This window comes from Grampus griseus (genome assembly GCF_964374135.1).
Source record: "Grampus griseus genome assembly, chromosome: 17".
NCBI classification, from domain to species: domain Eukaryota; kingdom Metazoa; phylum Chordata; class Mammalia; order Artiodactyla; family Delphinidae; genus Grampus; species Grampus griseus.
Window position 1 is genome coordinate 16,353,875 of NC_139011.1, and position 22,650 is coordinate 16,376,524.

The 22,650-nt window shown below is 42.4% G+C and overlaps 1 pseudogene across 1 annotated transcript; it reads right to left on the reverse strand.

The window, feature by feature from the left end:
* Positions 1-9,645: 9,645 nt before the first annotated feature.
* On the reverse strand, positions 9,646-10,868 carry LOC309835707 (calreticulin-like; annotated as a pseudogene). The gene has a single exon. The product of its transcript is annotated as a calreticulin-like (transcript).
* Positions 10,869-22,650: the final 11,782 nt, after the last annotated feature.

Sequence of the window (22,650 nt, forward strand, 5' to 3'; positions counted from 1 at the left end):
AGTCTTGAGAGAACAGGCAGATGATGTAAATAAGGGAAGCAGGCCAGGTGGAATACAGTAGAAAGAGGTTCATCTGGAGATAAGTGCCCTGCCTCCAGCCAGGACATTTATCAGTGTATTCAGAATGCAAACACTGTGTGCCTGTCGAACACGACACATCTGAAGGTTGGGTTTGGCCTCTGGGCTCTAAGTTTGCAATGTCTGGCCTAGGTTGCAAGTTCAAGCTCCTGCACACAGTCCGGGAGGCGTTTGCAGTCAAGCCGCTGACAATTCCGCAGTCAAGCCGCTGACAGTTCCCAAGACACATTTCCCGCCATTAGATGCTCTGGTAATACTAAACTGGTGCTAACATTCTTTTCACTGACCCATGCTTTTGCTTGTGCTGTTCCTTTACCTGGATCCTCATTCCACCCCCTCATTCTATCATCATCTTCATCTTGCTAAATCCAACTTGTTCTTCAATATTCATCTCATGTGTTATCAGCTCCAGGGATCCTCCTCTTGACAAGACGTTTGTCCTTCCTCCATGCTTTTACAGCTGGCCATATTCTTCTCTGTCACTGCATCCGATATGTATGCCAGACCTTGTTGATTGCTTACTCACAACCATTGCTTCTCCCGTTTACTTGCTGGCAGAATTTGCCTCTCTCAGCAAAGGCTGAAAAAACCTGATACTCTTTCCCAGCCTGCCTTGCAGCTAAGGTCTGGGATGTGATCCAATCCTGCTCAGAGGGGTTGGATGGGCAATCACCTAATGGACTCTTGGGAAAAATTTACCTCCATGGCAACAAAGAAGCGATGCAGAGAATGCCCTTCCTGTTCATTTCTTCCATTTCATATAGTTCTATGAGGAGTGGTGTTTGGAGCTGCAGCAGCCATCTTGTGACTATGAGGTTAAAGCCAAGAGAGTCACGGAGAGGGTGAAGCAGATCCCTGCAATCCCTGAGCCGCTGAACCAACTTGGGAACTTATCTTTCAGACTTTTTGGTATGTGAGATATAGTAATAACAACCTGTTGCCTAAGTCACATTTTAGGGGCTGTTCTTGTCACTTGTAGGTGAAAACATTCTAAATGAGTCAACATATTATGTTCACATTGCCTTTGTGCTTTTCTTTTCTATTATTCTGTAAGTTATTTGTGGAGAAGGATGATTTCACACTCATATTTTTATCACTGATGTCTAACACAGAGTAGGAACTCAGTAAATTAAAAAAAATTTTAATCGAAGTATAGTTGATTTACAATGTTGGGTGACTCAGTTATACATATATATATTCTTTTTCATATTCTTTTCCATTATGATTTATCACAGGATATTGAATATAGTTCCCTGTGCTATACTGTAGGACCTTGTTGTTTATATATCCTATGTATAATAGTTTGCATCTGCTAATCCCAAACTCCCAATCCTTCCCTCCCCCAGTATCCCCCCCGCCGCACCGACCTTGGCAACTACAAGTCTGTTCTCTGTGTCTGTGAGTCTGTTACTGTTTCGTAGATATGTTCATTTGTGTCATATGTTAGATTCCAAATATAGGTGATATTATACAGTATTTGTCTTTCTCTTTCTGACTTACTTCGCTTAGTGTGATAATCTCTATGTCCATCGATGTGTGATGTTCATCAAAGTATTTATTTTTCCATAATTTTCCCACTAGGAACTGCAGTAAACAATGTGTGCCAGACAATGTCTGTCCCATTTAGGAGATAGCCCCTGAATGTTGGGGAGTGGAAATGTCAGTGAATCATATATGGGTAATCCCCTGGGGATTTAAGGGAATGAAGGATCTGGTACAAGTATAAGGTCATCTCAGTGGAATTGACTAGTACTATTCAAATTGTTTATTCAGACCTTATGAAAGCTTACTGCAAAGCCTAACACGTATATCAGATGAAAATTGCATTGGTTGGAGAAGGGAAGAGGTGCTGGGTGCTTACATCCCCCTCCTCCATGCTGGGCCTCTCTCATGTCCTGCTGCTGTCCCTAAGGCCCCTTTTCTGACCCTGTCCCCAGGGCTCAGTGAGACAGAAGTGAAAGCTGCCTTCATAATCAAATCCATCAAACACCTTGGACTTCTCTTGATCCTTAGCTACTGCCTAAACTCTGTCACTAAAAGTTGGAGGTTGCCCTTAGCTACTTGGAGGCTTGTGAGATTCCATTTTTATTAAAATATTTAGAGAATTACACTAGCTTTGGCTAAAAATGGCGCCGCAAATCAAAAAGGCACAGTTACTTTGGAGAATCCATTTGGCAGCCCCAGTTCTCTAAGTACATACGTTTAATTTTATGGTTTGTTATACAAATCATTTGAACTCATCGCATCAGAGGGAGCCCATGTATTTTGGAAACTCCTGTAAACTAAGAGCAGACATTCTTTGGGCTGTTCTGTTCTTACTTGTAAGGGAGAAATGTCACTTTAGATTTCAACGTTGACTCACAGAGAAGCCATTTCCCTTTTCTCATTTCCACATCCATGCTAACTTAAGTCCTGATTGCTTCATATCTTCTTGGCTCTGAATTTTAGATAGTGGAGTCAGATCTTCATGTAATCCAGAGTCTCAGAGTCTGCAACTTCTGCAGCCAGGAAAGTGCCTTATATAACAGTGTTGTTAAGGTGGAGAGTTTGAGTGGGGGTGAGCGTGGAGGCTGCTATGGTGATGACATTATTCCTAGATCATTAATGACCCTGACACACGAGAAGCCGTGTCTGAGTATGTGTGGGTGTGTGTATTTTCTAAGGAGAGGAGGTTAGATTATATTTCCATTTTTTTTCATGGTCACCAGTTTTTTTACCATTTGGTTTCAGAAAATTTAAATCTTCAGCTTTGATGAATTACAACCCGTGGCCAACAAACTCCCCTATATCCTCAAACTCTTGGCTGGGTTCCCCTCACTTTTCCCTGAATCGTGTCTCTTCTCCAAGGAAACAATATTCTTGAAGCCCCCTCGATTTCAGTCTGCTTTTTCTCCCATACCCCATGTAACTCAGGGTGGAAAGATACTTTTTTTTCCTCTTTCATTAACAACAGGACTTTGAGATCTTTATACTATTCCCTTCGTGTTATAGCTCCTTTGCAGCCCATGTCATCTGTCCATCCATCCATCTATCGACCCACCCACACATCCATCCATTCAACACATATTTGTTGAGCGCTTTCTATCAGGAATTTTTCTAGGAGCTGAGGATACAGTAGTGAACAAGCTGAGCATGTCCCTGGTGTCACAGAGATTACAACAATAGCCAAATAAACATTAAATACAGTGTCAGGAAGTGAAAGTGCTATGAAGAAAAATTGCAGTGGCCATGAGACTGGGCCTCTCAGATCTCCTTCTGCAGGATGTGTGAGTGACTGAGAGCTCCAGCAGCCACGTTCTCAAATCCATTGCTGTGCTGCCTGGGACCCTGCTTCACAGGGTCTGCTCTCTGCCAGTAACTGAGCATGGCAGGGACGTTAAGATGGATGCAGGGAGCTTTAGCTGGAGTACTCTCTGAAGGTCTTGTGGAAATTTTCTTAGAAGTGTATTGTAGTCTAAGACCCTCCCCCTCACCTCTCTCCCTCCCTCCCTCCCTCCCTCCCTCCCTCCCTCCCTTCCTCCCTCCCTTCCTCCCTTCCTTCCTTCCTTCCTTCCTTCCTCCCTTCCTTCCCTCTCTCCTTCACTCAGGAGCAGACCTTCATTGCAGCTCTTCCAGCCCATTCCAGTTACAGTAAGTCCCCTACATATGAGCCTTCAAGCTGCGAACTTTCAAAGATGCGATCACGTGTTCCATCAATGTCAGGCGTGAGTGAGATTGCAGCTTGCCCTCCGTCTACTACTGCTGAGGATCCTTCAGCTCTACCATCTCCCACCTCCTCTCCCTCCTCCAGTCAGTAACTCTTCTTGCCTGTTCACTCGATGCCAGCCCCTATACGCCAGCAGTTGTACTGTACTACTGTACTTTGCAGGGTACTGTACTGTAAGATTAAAAATGTTTTCTTTATTTTTTGTGTGTTTGTTTTTTATGTATTATTTGTGTGACAAGTATTATAAACCTATTACAGTACAGTACCATATAGCCGATTGTGTTAGTTGGGTACCTAGGCTAACTTTGTTGGACTTACGAACAAATTGGACTTACAAATGCGCTCTCGGAATGGAACTCTTTCGTGTGTAGGGGACTTACTGTGCCTCCTTTTACTTTCTCATGTTTTCCCTGATAAAATTGTGCATTTCTTATCCCATCTTGGCATCTTTTTCCTAGAGGACCTGGACTAACACAAGACTAAGGCAGCCTGAAAGAAGCCTTGGAGGGGGTACTTTAGATAAGTGACCAGTAAAGGCCCCTCACGACAGGTGGCATTTGTTTAGGAACTTGATTGCAGTGAGGGGATGATCCATGCAAACACCTGGGGGAGGTAGCCTTCTGGAAGAAGGAAGAAGGAAGGGCACATGTGGAGACTTTGTGCCTTGGTTTTCTGAGGGGTCCTTTAAAACTGCTGAGGTGTGGGGAGCAAGATTAGGCAGATCTCTGGGTTCCCTCCAAACTCACTCCCATTTCGAGTGGCTCTACCTTTATCTGCTTTGCATATTTGGCTTCCCCGAAAATTTTAGATGAACAAAAAGTTCAGGTTTAAAAAAAGATACTCTGAAAACCAGTGTTCTGGATGGACTCTGTGATCTCTGCCCTATTTTATGACTCTATCAGTCCATTGGCTATGGGAAGAATGGGCAGTGGAAGAAACTGCCTCTATTTGGAAGCCTAATTGTTCCACAGAGATACTGGATTAGTGTGGGGCAGGTGTAGATAAGGGGAATTAGAGTAAGTGATTAAAGGACTTGATGCACGGAGTCTGGTGGAGGGAGTGGGGCTTGATAACGTGGGGGAATTTCATGTTAAGCTCTGAAGCCCTACAGTTGGATGGCAGCCAGAGGAGACTGGTATATATCAAGTAGGCAGAAGTGGACAAAGGATGGCCGGGACGGGGTGAGGGTTAAAGGGTTGTCCTCCATGTGCACTGGAGAGGTGTTTAGAGAAACAGTGGAGGATGACAGCTGTGCTCAAGGATTTTGGTTTCAACATGTAAAATATTAAAATTGCCCGGAAGAAAGTTGACAGAATTTACCTCTTTCCGGGGGGGGGGGGTTGATACCTGAACTTATAAAAATTTCCTGGCACTTTTTTAGTGTTAAAACTATATTTTTTTCCCCTGAGTTTTCAGTAGAAAGAGAGGTTGGCAGTAGTAATGCAAAGACTGAGCTGGCTGTGAGAGGCTTTTTTTCCCCTCCAGCCCTGTTTTTTTTTTTGTTTTTTAGTTGAAGTATAGTTAATTTACAATGTTGTGTTAGTTTCGAGTGTATGGCAGAGTGATTCATATATATATATATATATATATATATATATATACACACACACACATATATATATTTTTTTCAGATTCTTTTCCTTTATAGGTTATTACAAGATATTGAGTATAGTTTCGTGTACTATGCAGAAGGTCCTTGTTTACCTATTTACTATATAGTAGAGTGTATATATTAATCCCAAACTTCTAATTTATCTCCCTTCCCCCCCACCCTCTGCTATCCCCCTTGGTAGCCATAAGTTTGTTTCCTATGTCTTTGAGTCTATTTCTGTTTTGTAAGTAAGTTCATTTATATCATTTTTTTAAGATTCCACCTATAAGTGATAGCATATGATATTTGTCTTTCTCTGTCTGACTTACTTCACTTAATATGATAATCTCTAGGTCCACCCACGTCACTGCAAATGGCATTATTTCATTCTTTATTATGGCTGAGTAATATTTCATTGTATATATACTACATCTTCTTTATCCATTCTTCTGTTGATGGACATTCAGTTTACTTCCATGTCTTGGCTATTATGAGTAGTGCTGCAGTGAACATTGGGGTGCATGTATCTTTTTGAATTAGAATTTTCTCCAGGTATTTGCCCAGGAGTGGAATTGCAGGATCATATGGTAACTCTATTTTTTTGTTTTTTAAGGAACCTCCATACTGTTCTGCATAGTGGCTGCACCAATTTATATTCCCACCAACAGTGTAGGAGGGTTCCTTATTCTCCACATCCTCTCCAGCATTTATTATTTGTAGACTTATTAATGATGGCCATTCTGACTGGTGTGAGGTAATACCTCATCATAGTTTTCGTTTGTATTTCTCTAATAATTAGCGATATTGAGCATTTTTTCATGTGCCTATTGGCCATCTGTATGTCTTCTTTGGGGAAATATCTATTTAGGTCTTCTACCCATTTTTTGATTGGGTTGTTTGGTTTTTGATATTAATCTGTATGAGCTGTTTGTATATCTTGGAAATTAATCCCTTGTTGGTAACATTGCTTGCAAATATTTTCTCCCAGTCCATAGGTTGTCTTTTCGTCTTGTTTATCATTTCCTTTGCTGTGCAAAACGTTTTAAGTTTAATTAGGTCCATTTGCTTATTTTTGTTTTTATTTCCTTTACCTTAGGAAATGGATCAAAAAATATTGCTGTGATTTATATCAGAGTGTTCTGCCTATATTTTTCTCAAGGAGTTTTATAGAATCTGGTCTTACATTTAGGTCTTGAATCCATTTTGAGTTTATTTTTGTATATGGTGTTAGAGAATGTTCTAATTTCATTCTTTTACATGTAGCTGTCCAGTTTTCGCAGCACCACTTACTGGGGAGACTGTCTTTTCTCCATTGTATATTCTTGCCTCCTTTGGCATAGATTAATTGACCCTAATTGTATGGGTTTAGTTTTGTGCTTTCATTTTTTAATTTATTTTTTTAAACATCTTTATTGGGTATAATTGTTTTGCAGTGGTGTGTTAGTTTCTGCTATATAACAAAATGAATCAGCTATACGTATACATATATCCCCATATCCCCTCCCTCTTACGTCTCCCACCCACCCTGCCTATCCCACCCCTCTAGCTGGACACAAAGCACTGAGCTAATCTCCCTGTGTTATGTGGCTGCTTCCCACTAGCTATCTATTTTACATTTGGTAGTGTAAATGTCACTCTCTCACTTCGTCCTAGCTTACCCTTCCCCCTCCCTGTGTCCTCAAGTCCATTCTCTACATCTGCATCTTTATTCCTGTCCTGCCCCTAGGGTCTTCAGAACCATTTATTTTTCTTAGATTCCATATATATGTGTTAGCATACAGTATTTGTTTTTCTCTTTCTGACTTACTTCACTTTGTATGACAGACTCTAGGTCCATCCCCCTCACTATAAATAACTCAGTTTCATTTCTTTTTATGGCTGAGTAATATTCCATTGTATATATGTGCCACATCTTCTTTATTCATTCATCTGTCAGTGGACACTTAGGTTGCTTCCATGTCTGGCTATTGTAAATAGAGCTGCAATGATCACTGTGGTATGTGACTCTTTTTGAATTATGGTTTTCTCAGGGTATATGCCCAGTAGTGGGATTGCTGGGTCATATGGTAGTTCTATTTGTAGTTTTTTAAGGAACTTCCATACTGTTCTCCATAGTGGTTGTATCAATTTACATTCCCACCAATAGTGCAAGAGGGTTCCCTTTTCTCCACACCCTCTCCAGCACTTATTGTTTGTAGATTTTTTGATGATGGCCATTCTGACCGGTGTGAGGTGATACCTCATTGTAGTTTTGATTTGCATTTCTCTAATGATTAGTGATGTTGAGCATCCTTTCATGTGTTTGTTGGCAATCTGTATATCTTCTTTGGAGAAATGTCTGTTTAGGTCTTCTGCCCATTTTTGGATTGGGTTGATTTTTTTTTTTTGATACTGAGCTGCATGAGCTGCTTGTAAATTTTGGAGATTAATCCTATGTCAGTTGCTTCATTTGCAAATATTTTCTCCCATTCTGAGGGTTGTCTTTTTGTTCTGCTTATGGTTTCCTTTGGTGTGCAAAAGCTTTTAAGTTTCATTAGGTCCATTTGTTTATTTTTGTTTTTATTTCCATTTTTCTGGGAGGTGGGTCAAAAAGCATCTTGCTGTGATTTATGTCATAGAGTGTTCTGCCTATGTTTTCCTCTAAGAGTTTTATAGTGTCTGGCCTTACCTTTAGGTCTTTAACCCATTTTGAGTTTATTTTTGTGTATGGTGTTAGGGAGTGTTCTAATTTCATTCTTTTTACATGTAGCTGTCCAGTTTTCCCAGCCCACTTATTGAAGAGGCTATCTTCTCTCCACTGTATATTCTTACCTCCTTTATCAAAGGTAAGGTGACCATATGTGTGTGGGTTTATCTGTGGGCTTTGTATCGTGTTCCATTGATCTATATTTCTGTTTTTGTGCCAGTACCATACTGTCTTGATTCCTGTAGCTTTGTAGCGTAGTCTGAAGTCTGGGAGCCTGATTCTTGTAGCTCTGTTTTTCTTTCTCAAGATTGCTTTGGTTATTCGGGGTCTTTTGTGTTTCCATACAAATTGTGAAATTTTTTTGTTCTAGTTCTGTGAAAAATGCCCTTGGTAGTTTGAGAGGGATTGCATTGAATCTGTAGATTGCTTTGGGTAGTATAGCCATTTTCACAATGTTGATTCTTCCAATCCAAGAACATGGTATATCTCTCCATCTGTTTGTATCATCTTTAATTTCTTTCATCAGTGTCTTACAGTTTTCTGCATACAGGTCTTTTGTCTCCTTAGGTAGGTTTATTCCTAGGTATTTTATTCTTTTTGTTGCAATGGTAAATGGGAGTGTTTCCTTAATTTCTCTTTCAGATTTTTCATCATTAGTGTATAGGAATGCAAGAGATTTCTGTGCAATAATTTTGTATCCTGGTACTTTACCAAATTCATTGATTAGCTCTAGTAGTTTTCTGGTAACATCTTTAGGATTCTCTATGTTTAGTATCATGTCATCTGCAAACAGTGATGGTTTTACTTCTTTTCCGATTTGGATTCCTTTTATTTCTTCTTCTTTGATTGCTGTGGCTAAAACTTCCAATACTATGTTGAATAATAGTGGTGAGAGTGGGCAACCTTGTCTTTTTCCTAATCTTAGTGGAAATGGTTTCAGTTTTTCACCATTGAGAATGATGTTGGCTCTGGTTTTGTTATATATGGCCTTTATTATGTTTTTATTTTTATTTTATTTTTTGAAGACACAAAACTTAATTTAATAGAAATTTCATTTGTCGTTCTTACATTCTCAGTATGAGCCAAGCTAGAACCTGCTGCGCCACTCGGAAGTGGCCCAGTCTTGGGGGCAGGGGCGAAAGGAGAGAGGGAGGTCAGAGCTCAGGCCTTAGGAGCCCCATTCTTTCTCAGTGCTGGGGAGCTGGTGATGTCACCCTCTTCTCCTACCCCCCTGTGGGATCCAGGAAGGAGAGCAGATGGAACCTTGGGCCTCGGGCATCTCCTCCACACCACACCCCACCCCGAGTCCCCAAGTTGGAGGGGAACTAAGGGATCTGGGGAGATAAGGGGACAACAGAAAGCAAAGATGTCAAATCAAGAACGATGAAGGCCAGGGTTGAGGGCTGAAGGAGATTCAGAAACAAAACATCAGTTAAAACAAACAAACAAACAAAAAAAAGGGAGGGTGGGAAACAAAACAAAATCCACCCCAAATTGGAACCTGCCTGAAAAAAAAGGAAAGTTCTCCAGTCTCATAGAGACATTATTTTGCACGGTGCATGGCCGGCTCTGTGGCTGGAGCACTCAGGCCTCAGTCCAGCCCTGGAGGCGGCAGTGTGGTCCCTGCAGCTCACCCTTGGCCTGGCCAGCGACAGCGTCTTCCTTCTCGTCCTCCACTTTCTCATCCTCCTCCTCCCTCCTCCTCCTTTAGCCTCTGCCCTTCATCTTGCGTGTCCTTCATTTGTTTTTCTGCTACCTTCATGACACGCCATGTCTCATTGCCAAACTCCTCAGCATATGCCTCATTGTTGGTGATGAGGAAGTTGTCAAAGATGGTGCCAGACTTGACCTGCCTGGAGATCAGAGATCCAAGCCCAGTACAGCAAAGTTTTCATAGGCATAGATGTTGCTATCAGGGGAATACTCAGGGTTGTCGATCTCTGGGTGGATCCAAATGCCCTTGTAATCTGGGTTGTGAATCTGCCAGGGCTTCCACTCCCCCTTGGACTCTGGGTTCTGAATCACTGTTGGTTCCCATTCTCCATCCATCTCTCCATCCCAGTCCTCGGGCTTCTTAGCATCAGGGTCAGGAATGTGCTCAGGCTTGTCCCAGTCCTCAGGCTTGGAGTCTGTAGGGTCATCAGTCTTGGCTCACTCGTCCCAGTCTCCAGACTTTGCAGCATCAGGATCCTTTATCTTCTTGGGGGGCAAGAAATCCCAATCATCCTCCGAGGAGCCTGACTCCACCTGGCTGTTGTCAGTCTTTAGCTCACAGGTATTATCAGGCCACACAACCAGCGTGTAAAGATATCCGTCTTTGCAACGGATATCCTTGTTGATCAGCACGTTCTTGCCCTTGTAGTTGAAGATGACATGAACCTTCTTGGTGCCAGGGCCACAGATGTCCGGGCCAAACATGATGTTGTATTCGGAGTCTCCACGCATGTCTCTCTGGTCCAGACCATCTGGAAATAGCTTCAAGTAGCCACCCCCACAGTCGATGTTCCGTTCGCGTTTCACAGTGAACTGCACCACCAGTGTATGACCCTTATTGCTGAAGGGCTCGAATCTGGCCAACACAGTGTAAGACCGGGCACCCTGGCTTGTCTGCAGCCCTTTATCTTTCTCCTGGTCACCACAGAACTTGCCGGAACTGAGAACGAATTTGCCAAAATCCGATTGTGTTTGGATTCGATCCAGCACTCAGTCCACCCGTTTCCATCCAGAAACTGCTCCTTGAAGTAAATGGCGGGTTCAGCGGTGGCCAGGCCAAGAAGGCGGAGCAACAGCAGCATGGGCAGCAGCATGGCAGGCCGAGGGGGTTGTGGTGCGCGGGCCCTTTAAGTCGCTTTTCAAGCAGTAGCTCTGCAGTAGGGACTGGCCTTTATTATGTTGAGGTAAGTTCCCTCTATGCCTACTGTCCGGAGGGTTTTTATCATAAATGGGTGTTGAATTTTGTTGAAAGCTTTTTCTGCATCTATTGAGATGATCATATGGTTTCTATACTTCAATTTCTTAGTATGGTTTATCACATTGATTGATTTTCATATATTGAAGAATCCTTGCATTCCTGGGATAAACCCCACTTGATCATGGTGTATGATCCTTTTAATGTGCTGTTGGATTCTGTTTGCTAGTATTTTGTTGAGGATATTTCCATCTATGTTCATCAGTGATATTGGCCTGTAGTTTTCTTTCTTTGTAACATCTTTGTCTGGTTTTGGTATCAGGGTGATGGTGGCCTCGTAGAATGAGTTTGGGAGTATTCCTCCCTCTGCTATATTTTGGAAGAGTTTGAGAAGGATAGGTGATAGCTGTTCTCTAAGTGTTTGATAGAATTTGCCTGTGAAGCCATCTGGTCCTGGGCTTTTGTTTGCTGGAAGGTTTTTAATCACAGTTTCAATCTCAGTGCTTGTGATTGGTCTGTTTATATTCTCTATTTCTTCCTGGTTCAGTCTCGGAAGGTTGTACATTTCTAAGAATTTGTCCATTTCTTCCAGGTTTTCCATTTTATTGGCATAGAGTTGCTTGTAGTAATCTCTCATGATCCTTTGTATTTCTGCAGTGTCAGTTATTACTTCTCCTTTTTCATTTCTAATTCTATTGATCTGAGTCTTCTTCCTTTTTTTCTTGATGAGTCTGGCTAATGGTTTATCAATTTTGTTTATCTTCTCAAAGAACAAGCTTTTAGTTTTATTGATCTTTGTTATCATTTCCTTCATTTCTCTTTCATTTTTTCTGATCTGATCTTTATGATTTCTTTCCTTCTGCTAAATTTGGGGTTTTTCTGTTCTTCTTTCTCTAATTGCTTTAGGTGTAAGGTTAGGTTGTTTATTGAGGTGTTTCTTGTTTCTTGAGGTAGGATTGTATTGCTATAAACTTCCCTCTTAGAACTGCTTTTGCTGCATCCCATAAGCTTTGGGTCATTGTGTTTTCATTATCATTTGTTTCTAGGTATTTTTTGATTTCCTCCTTGATTTCTTCAGTGATCTCTTGGTTATTTAGTAGTGTATTGTTTAGCCTCCATGCATTTGTATTTTTTACAGAATTTTTTCCTGTAATTGATATCTAGTCTCATAGCATTGTGGTCAGAAAAGATGCTTGATATGATTTCAATTTTCTTAAATTTATCAAGGCTTGATTTGTGACCCAGGATATGATTTATCCTGGAGAATGTTCCATGATCACGTAAGAAGAAAGTGTATTCTGTTGTTTTGGATGGAATGTCCTATAAATATCAATTAAGTCCATCTTGTTTAATGTATCATTTAAAGCTTGTGTTTCCTTATTTATTTTTGTTTTGGATGATCTGTCCATTGGTGAAAATGGGGTGTTAAAGTCCACTACTATGATTGTGTTACTGTTGATTTCCCTTTTTATGGCTGTTAACATTTGCCTTATGTATTGAGGTGCTCCTATGTTGGGTGCATAAATATTTACAATTGTTATATCTTCTTCTTGGATTGATCCCATGATCATTATGTCGTGTCCTTCTTTGTCTCTTGTCATAGTCTTTATTTTAAAGCCTATTTTGTCTGATACAAGAATTGCTACTCCAGCTTTCTTATGATTTCCATTTGCATGGAATATCTTTTGCCATCCCCTCACTTTCAATCTGTATGTGCCCCTAGGTCTGAAGTGGGTCTCTTGCAGACAGCATATATATGGGTCTTGTTTCTGTATCTATTCAGTCAGTCTATGTCTTTTGGTTGGAGCATTTAATCCATTTACATTAAAGGTAATTATCGATATGTATGTTCCTATTACCATTTTCTTAATTGTTTTGGGTTTGTTATTGTAGGTCTTTTCCTTCTCTTGTGTTTCCTGTCTAGAGAAGTTTCTTAGCATTTGTTTTAAAGCTGGTTTGGTGGTGCTGAATTCTCTTAGCTTTTGCTTCTCTGTAAAGGTTTTAATTTCTCTGTAGAATCTGAATGGGATCCTTGCTGGGTAGAGTAATCTTGGTTGTAAGTTTTTCCCTTTCATCACTTTAAATATGTCCTGCCACACCCTTCTGGCTTGTAGAGTTTCTGCTGAGAAATCATCTGTTAACCTTATGGGGATTCCCTTGTATGTTATTTGTTGCTTTTCCCTTGCTGCTTTTAATACTTTTTCTTTGTATTTAATTGTTGATAGTTTGATTAATATGTGTCTTGGCATGCTTCTCCTTGGATTTATCCTGTGTGGGAGTGTCTGAGCTTCCTGGACTTGATTGACTTATTTCCTTTCCCATGTTAGGGAAGTTTTCAACTATAACCTCTTCAAATATTTTCTCAGTCCCTTTCTTTTTCTCTTCTTCTTCTGGGACCCCTATAATTTGAATGTTGGTGCATTTAATGTTGTTGCAGTTGTCTCTGAGACTGTCCTCAATTCTTTTTTCTTTATCCTGCTCTGTGTTAGTTATTTCCAGTATTTTATAGTCCAAGTCACTTATTGTTCTTCTGCCTCAGTTATTCTGCTATTGATTCCTTCTAGAGAATTTTTAATTTCATTTATTGTGTTGTTCATCATTGCTTGTTTGCTCTTTAGTTCTTCTAGGTCCTCATTAAACATTTCTTGTATTTTCTCCATTGTATTTCCAAGATTTTGTGTCATCTTTACTATCATTACTCTGAATTCTTTTTCAGGTAGACTGCCTATTTCCTCTTCATTTGTTTGGTATGGTGGGTTTTTACTTTGCTCCTTCACCTTCTGTGTTTTTCTCTGTCTCCTCATTTTGCTTAACTTACTGCCTTTGAGGTCTCCTTTTCACAGGCTGTAGGTTCGTAGTTCCCATTGTTTTTGGTGTCTGCCCCCAGTGGGTAAGATTGGTTCAGTGGGTTGTGTAGGCTTCCTGGTGGAGGGGACTAGTGGATGTGTTCTGGTGGATGAGGCTGGATCTTGTGTTTCTGGTGGGGCGGACCACATCCAGTGGTGTGTTTTGGGGTGTCTGTAAACTTAATATGACTTTAAGCAGCCTCTCTTCTAATGGGTGGAGTTGTGTTCCTGTCTTGCTAGTTGTTTGGCATGGGTTTTCCAGCACTGTTGCTTGCTGGTTTTTGAGTGGAGCTGGGTCTTAGCGTTGAGATGGAGATCTCTGCCAGAGTTTTCACCGTTTGATATTACGTGTGGCCAGGAGGCCTCTGGTGGACCAATGTTCTGAACTTGGCTCTCTCACCTAAGAGGCTCAGGCCTGATACCTGGCTGCAGCATGAAGACCCTGTCAGCCACATGGCTCAGAAGAAAAGAGAGGAAAAAAAAGAAATAATAAAATAAAATAAAGTTATTAAAATAAAAAATTAAAAAATATTTTATTAAAAATAAAAAAGTAATAAAGAAAAGAAAGAAGAGAGCAACGAAACCAATGAACAAATCCACCAATGATAACAAGAGCTAAAAACTAGACTAAAAAAAACAAACAAATCCCAAAAATCCCCCAAAACAAACGGACAGACAGAACCCTAGGACAAATGGTAAAAGCAAAGCTATACAGACAAAATCACACAAAGACGCATACACATACACACTCACAAAAAGAGAAAAAGGAAAAAAAACATATATATTAAAAAAAAGGAAGAAAGCAACCAAGTCAATAAACAAATCTACCAATGATAATAAGCTGTAAATACTAAACTAAGATAAACATAAAACCAGAAACAAATTAGATGGAGAAAGCAAACCCCAAGTCTACAGTTGCTCCCAAAGTCCACCATCTCAATTTTGGGATGATTCATTGTCTGTTCAGGTATTCCACAGGTACAAGCTACATCAAGTTCCTCTGATCCTGAGGCTGCTGGGAGAAATTTCCCTTTCTCTTCTTTGTTCGCACAGATCCTGGGGTTCAGCTTTAGATTTGGCTCTGCCCTGTATATAGGTCACCTGAGGGTGTCTGTTCCCTTTTGGGAAGTCTGAGGTCTTCTGCCAGCATTCAGTAGGTGTTCTGTAAGAGTTGTTCCACATGTAGATGTATTTGTGGGGAGGAAGTTGATCTCCATGGCTTAATCCTCCACTATCTTGAAGGTCCCCCCTATTTTTGTCCTTTTTATCCTGTTCCATTGCTCTATGTGTCTGTTTTTTGTGCCAGTACAATACTGTTTTGACTACTGTAGCTTTGTAATATAATCTGAAGTCAGGGAGCATGATTCCTCCAGCTCCATTCTTCTTTCTCAAGATTATTTCCCTAGTTGGGGTCCCCTCCAGTCCTTAAAAAACTGTGTAGGGAACGCCAAAACCACTGATAGGAAAGTGAATGTATAACACATTGAGAGGAAGATGTGTTCACCTAGTGAGGACTCAGGGAGACCTTGAAGTACACTTTAGAATTGTTTGTTTGTAAAAAAGAGGCTCAAATACAGTTGCTAAAACATACAAGGGTTTATTGTCTCATGTAATGTAATTTTGGAGGTAAGTAGTGTGGGGCTGCTAAGGAAGCTCCATGAATTAGAGACTTACAAGCTTTCTATCTTTCTGCTCTGTCATGTGCACCTACCATCCTCATGGTCCAAGATGGCTGCTAAAGCTTTTGCCATTATATCTGGATTCTAGGCAGCGGGAAGGAGGAATGGAAGAAGTCTGTCCTGTCTCTGTTAAGATGCCACTCAGAATGTTTCATACAACATTTCTGCTTATATATTATTATCTAGAACTTAATTTCATGGGCACACCTTGCTGCAAAGAAGGTTGAGAAATGAATGATAATGTTCTCAGCTTAAAATTTAGGCTTTAGTTCATAAGGAAGAAGGGGAAAATGGCTTTGGGGAGGCAACTAGTTGTCTGAGTAAACTAAGGAGAAGTATATACATACCTGAAATGGAACACAAAATTCAGTCATTTATTTACTGAATCATTCATTCATTTACTGACTCAATAATTCAACAAATGTTAGTACTTAGGTACTGGGGACCTGAGCATGAATAGGACACTGTTTTTGTCCTCAGAGTGCTCCTTAATTGTTCAGAGATAAGGGCAATGGCATATGAGAAGTGATCTTACAGATCATTTTCTCTTTACAGTGATAGCTAAAGCAAAAATGTAGTTCTGGTTGGGTTGGGGAGCTTTGCAGAAAAGGAGACACATGAACTAGTACTTAGAGAATGAGAGGAATTCTTCAAGAGCAGATGGGGAAAAGACATTTCAGGGTGGCAGCATCTTCAGAGTCCTGTTGGTGTGAAATAGTAAGAAGGACCCATTTGGGAACTGCAAGTCCAGCCACAGTAGAGCTGAAGAGATGGCAGAGATGGACAGTGAGGCCCTTTTGTGTTCTGCTAAAGACTTAAACAGATGTTTTTCTATTATAGTCTCTTTGGCTCCAAAACAGGATTGAAGGCAGTCTAAGGCATTTAGACTTTATCCTGTAGCTAACAGAGAGCCACAGATGGGTTTTGGGCCATGAAATGTGGGCTGAGGTGACCATGTGTCAGTTCTGAGCCTTAGGAAACATCATTGTTTCTGCTTGTCCCACTGGGATCTTCCATCATGGGAAGAACATGCCCATTTCTTGGTGTTCCTTCAGCCCAGGCTCCAGAATAAAACGCATGGGGCAGACCTGAGCTTGACCCACGGCTCGAAGCTAACTCTTCCAGCCATCCCTCAAAGCTGTGAGAAGCAAGTAAATGCTTATTTTGTTTGCCTCACAGATTTGTAATTGTTCATTAGGCAGCATTATTGTAGTAAAAGCCTACTAATACACCTGGTAGTTAGATTCCTCTCTATCATTTCACACTGTGAGTGCTGGACAGGGGGCATGGCCTAGCCTATCTGTTGGTATACCAGCTGGCCTTGGAGTTAGTGGGAGGGAAATGCCTCACAAAAGTGGCATTTCACAAAACAGGGATGTGGGGCTCATTGGGATGTGAGCGCTGGCTCTCAGATGAATGCCAGTGTTGGTTTAGCTCAGGGCTTCTCAACCTCTGCAATACTGGTATCTTGTTCTGTGTGTGGGGGCTGTTCTGTGCATAGTTGAGAAGCATCCCTAATCACTAGACTCTGGTGGCACCCTTCCCCCTAATTTGTGACAACCAAAGATATCTCCAGACACTGCCAAATATCTCTTGGGTGGCAAAAATCACGCCCAGCTAAGAACCACTGATTTAGCTGACCTGGCTTCAGTTTTTCTGTTAAAGAGAAGCACAGAAAATGACAACAAATGACACCATTTATCAAGCAATTACTGAATTCCAGACATTTTGTTAAGAACCTTCAGGAATTAATCCAATTTGGAAAGGGTATTAGTTAGCTAGGGCTGCCATCACAAAGTACCACAGGCTAGAGTGGCTTACACAACATAAATTTATTTTCTCACACTTCTGGAGGCTGGAAGTCTATCATGGTGTCAGCAGGGTTGGTTTCTTCTAAGACCTCTCCCCTTGGCCTGGAGATGGTGTCTGCTGAGATGGTCCTTCCTCTTCCTGTGTCTGTATCCTGAGCTCCTCTTCTTATAAGGACTGTGGTCATATGGGATGAGGGCCCACTCTAATGACCTGATTTTAACTTCATTACCTCTTCAAAAACTAATGCTCCACATACAGTCACATTCTGAGGCACTGAGGGTTTAGACTTCAACATATGGATTTTGGGGGACACAGTACAGCCATAACAGAGAGTTAACAAATGAGGAAACAGGATACAGAGGTGAAGTACCACTTGCTTCAAGAACACGTTCAGGATGTGGAAGAGGCAAGGCTGACCTGTCTAACTCCATGCTTCATACTGCCTCCCCAAGAAATCAATCCTGTGAGGGACTCAGGAATGTAGGCGCTATACAAGAGTTATGTAAAGAGTTTCTCTCACTCACTCTCTCTATGTTTTATAGTGGGCTTGGTCAGGTGTGATGCTCCCTCCCCTTAAAACCTGTGCATGGGAAGAACCTCCTCAATAGTAGCTTCTCTCACATGAGAGAAGCTATTTCAATTGTACGAAATTCTCAGCCACTGCAGGGCTGGTCTGGACAGCTCAATTCACTTCCTAAAAATATGTTTCTAGACCCCATGCCTCTTTGATGAGCAAGAGAAAAAATCTTGAAAATTTCTACCCATTAATCTAGCAATTCCACTCTTGGAATTTATCCTTAGCAAGGAATCAAATATGTATACAAAGATTTATGCATAGTATATTTGATTTTAGAGTGATTTGCAAGAGCAAACATTGGATAGATATTGGATAAATAAATGACGGCGTGTCCATATGGTGGAATGTTCAACTTGTAGATGAGTATTTTCTTCCAGGGGAAAAACTTCATAATATATTATTCTTTGAGAAAAAAAGATTGGAATGCCATATAGAGTATGATCCCGATGTCTGAAAATGTGTATGCATGTCACTATCATAGTGGACTAGTAGGGACTCATTGGATGCAGTGGAAATGAATTGTAGCCTTAGTCTCCCACTGTCCTGTCAAGATTTTCTGTAGTTATTACCTTGCTCTTTGATAAAACTGGACTTCTTTTCACTTTGTCACTCTTATCTGTGACACAGTCATCCAGTTACTTTTTTCACAAAAACCCAAGCTGTATTTAGTAATTAATAGGTCCACTCCAGTGTAAAGATTCAACCCCTCAACCTTCGATGACAGTTTCCCTCCCCCAGCTCAGCTGGCCCCCGGAGTGAGGAGGAGTGTGGGCTGTCGTGTGTCTTTTTCTTCACTTGGCGCTTCTATTTTCCTCCCATCTCCCCTGAGCTTCCTCTGCTTCCTCCAGAATTGGGAAGGGGGAGAGAGGAGGAAAGGGGCTGGAAAAGACTTACTGGATTGGTGTTGTTCTAGCCCTTGGGGTCTGACAGTTGACTGATCTCGAATGTTCCTTCCTGGGTTCTTTGCAACCAGTCCCTCTCTGTTCCTGTTGGGCACCTGCAGTTTGCTTGACTGGGAGTTGTGTGTCTTCTGTTGGTTCCTACATGACTACTTCATCTCCCAGCATCTGGCGGCACACCTCCTGAGGGGCCAGCTCTGGTTCACAGGAACCTTTCTCACATCCGTGGCCATGACAGCTTGGGGAGAGCAGGCCACCAACACAACCTCTCCTCACTCTGCCCTCAGAGCAGCTAGCCGGCCACGGCCCTTTAGATTTCTCAGAGTGAGTCAGACACCAGTCTACCAAGTCCCTCATGTTCTAGGAACATGCATCCAGCCTTCCAAGAGGTCACCGCAGGCCCTTTGCCTCGACTTTCAGTGAGATGATGGAGCCCCTCCCCAGTGGGGAGCATGGATGTCTAGACTTGACAACTCTCTCCCCAAATCCTCATCTGACAACAGCCCCTCTCTCTGCCTCTCCAACTTCTTCAAGCTTCCGGAGGTGGATGGGTTGGCTCTTAAAACCTGACTATGTTCTCCCCAAGTCTTGATGGTCTCACCCTCACTTTGAAACAGGAAGCAGCCGGCTCTTATTGTCTTGGGGTATCAGCCGATATCGAAACAGAAAGAACCTGTTTTTAACATCCTGTTTTGCACGCAATAAAGAGGCAGACGGCATGCACACCAGTCTTGCAGAGGTGTCTGGGGGAGAGAAGAGGACGGGGGTCTGGCTAGAATAATCTTCAGGGTTCCTTCCAATCCAGAGATCGTATGGCGGGCTGGCAGGGAACAAAAGAAAGTGTCAGACAAATTCCCTGTCGTGTTGAAGGGACCAGGCACTCAAAAAGCATCGTAGTTGTAAACCATCGCACACGTTCTTGAGGGCGAGAAATGTCGTAACAGGAAGTGTAAATAGCCAAGCATTAAAGTTTGGAACTAACTTTTTGTCTCAGAATAGAGAAGAGTTAGCTCACTGCTGCAGAAAGTTCCCGGCAGGAAGAACGTATAAACTAAACAGAACAGAAAGAGGAGATGCGCCTCAGTTTCAGCCTCTGCAGCCTCTCCTCCCAGGATCTGGGCTTCCTTGTCCCCCCAGATGCTACCCTGCTAGGAAGTCATTCCTGATCTCTGTAGCTGGAGGTACACTTGTCGTCTCTCACCCCCACTTGATCTACACGCCTGTTTTGCTCTGACACCCGGAGGGAAACACACACAAATTATTATTATTGTTGTTGTTGTTATTGTTATTTCCAAGGCACTGAGTTCGTTGTTGGCTGAATCAGGATTAGAGCTGGGTTTCTGGGTTTCGACTACCAGGCTCTCCCCACCCCTCCTTCTGGCTTCTCAGGTCTTTCTCAGGCACCAGAAGCCTGGAAAGCACTTTGCAGGATATTCCAATCCTGCTGGCATTTGTGTTGGGGATCTGTGCCCAAATCCATCTTGTATGTTTCCAACTCGGAGCCTCCTGGAAGGCAGTGCTCCCCAGAGGCAAGGAGAGCGGCCACAGAAAGCTGAACTCCCAGCGTTGGTCCTGCTGATGGGGGGCTGGCACTCTCGTCCCAGTCAGCCTCCCTTCCGTGTATCTTTGTATGAGCGTTTGGCCTGCGTTTCAAGCAGACCTGGGCTTGGGCGCTGGGCATGGAAATGAACTCCTGAGTTAGCTCTTGGAGAAAAGTAAAGGCCTGGCCTTGGGCCTGATTGGAGCCCCGCTTCTCTGCCAATGCTATGTAGAGAAAAGAACAGTTGTATTGAATAACTGCATTTTTAAGCAGAGTCTGTTTGAACCGCCTTATTTTACAAGATGGAAACGAAGCCTTGGAGAGGGGCAATCGTGCCCAAGTTTATACATCTGGTTTAGTAGAGCCACTATATAGGCCAGCTGGAGAGAGGTCTGAGTCTCCTCCAACTTCGCCCCTGTGCCACCTCATCTGGGGAGAGTTCCCTGCTCGCCCCGGGCTGCGTTAGATGCTCCTACATGTACCACTGCTCTTATCCTTGACTGTGGAAACCCTCCACACAAAGCCATGTGTTCCTAAAGGGCCGGGACCAAGTGTTTATCATCCCTGGGTCTCCAGGAGAGGCTCCACTGTGTGCCTGTAGGGATCCTGTCCCTGGGGTAGGTATGGGGAGGGTACTGGCGTGGGGCTGGCTTTCCCATGGGAGGTCAGACCCAGTTCTACCTGGTGATGCTCCTTCTGTCCTCTTTCACCAGGCTGAGCGGTTTCTTCTGACGATACAACCCTGTTAACAGCAGGAGGGCAACGCTGCCTGGGGGCGGCTGGAGTTCCTGGCCAGTTTCCAATGCAAAGGGAAATCGGAAGAGGGTCTAGAAAAGTGCTGTCTGCTAGAAAAATACAGTTGACCCTTGAACATCATGGGGGACTAGGGGCCTCAACCCTCTGAGCAGTGGAAAATTCGAGTCTGATTTATGGTTGGCCCTCTGTATCCATGGTATCTCTGTCTCTGTGGTCCCACCTCTTTGGATTTAACCAACCGCAGATTGTGTAGCTCTGTAGTGTTTAAAAATACGCATGTCAATGGACCCACGCAGTTCATCCTGGGTTGTTCAAGGGTCAACTGTAAAGCGAAAACAGGACAAAGAAGCAGGTAAAATTAACTTTAATAATATAGTTTATTTAACCCAAGATATCCAAAATATTTTCACATGTAATCAATATAAACCATTATGAATGTGATATTTTTGCTTTTTATTTGTAGTAAGTGTTCAAAATCTATTATGTATTTTATACCTACAGCGCATCTCATCTGGACTCTAAGTTTTCATCGAAAGTACTTGATATGTATTTCGATTTTATAAAATTTACAGTTGAAAAATTAGGTTCATCTGCCCTCGTTGTTCCAAACATGAAGTTTTCCGATAACTGAATTACGTATTTGTCTTTAAATTTGGATGAATTAAAATAAAATAAAACGTCACTTCTCAAGGACTCTGTAGTCAGGCCCAGGCTCTAGAAAGCGGGGTGGGAGCTTAGGGAACTGGTGACTGAGTGTGAGAAGAAAGCCCAAGGGCTCTCAGGGGTCATGGCAGCTTCACTCATCATTTCTATGTGTCCAAATATGCTTTTCATATATTTTCCTCAGCACTTCAGGGGCTGAAGGCAGGTGGCAGTCACGATGGGAAACATGCTCTTGGGTGCCAGCTCCCAATACAGTCTTCGTTTTGCTGCAGTTTCAGCAGCGTTGGGAAGTTTGGACGGTGCTGCCACTGCTGAGGGGACAAAGAGGATTGAAACTCTGGGGAGAGTCTCCTAGGTCCACAGACCCTGGAGAGTAGCTGGAGGCTGGGGAGGTCCCTGGAGCTGACGGAGGGAACAGCCTCGCCGCCTACCGGGAGCCAGAGGAACAGCAGTCCTGCTGCTGGGTGGAGTGTTGAGGGAGTTACAGGACTCAATCAACAAGGTGTTTTCTAGACTCGCCCTTTGTGTGCAGGAGGCAGTGATAGGAGTCTGGTGGAGCATGGTGGGCAGGGGCCAAGGAAAGGCTGCATCCTCTGGGTTTCCAAATCTCAGAACCCAGAGGCCCTTGACTTTGGAAGCATAGAAACGTTAGTGCAGAAAGAAATCTTAGAAAGTGAGGGTAAGATTATTTAATAAAGCTCTGTAGTTTCCAAACTCAACACAAAAACTATTTGTTTTTCTCTAGACTTAGTCAGACAACAATTATTAATCTACAATTGTCATATGCAGAAAGACCTCACATGTGAAATATACATTTTCAAAAATGACATATCAAATCCCTTCAGTGGTCTCTTCTAACATATTTATAAACTGAAGGCAAAATGTAAAAATAATTCCAACTGTACCAAA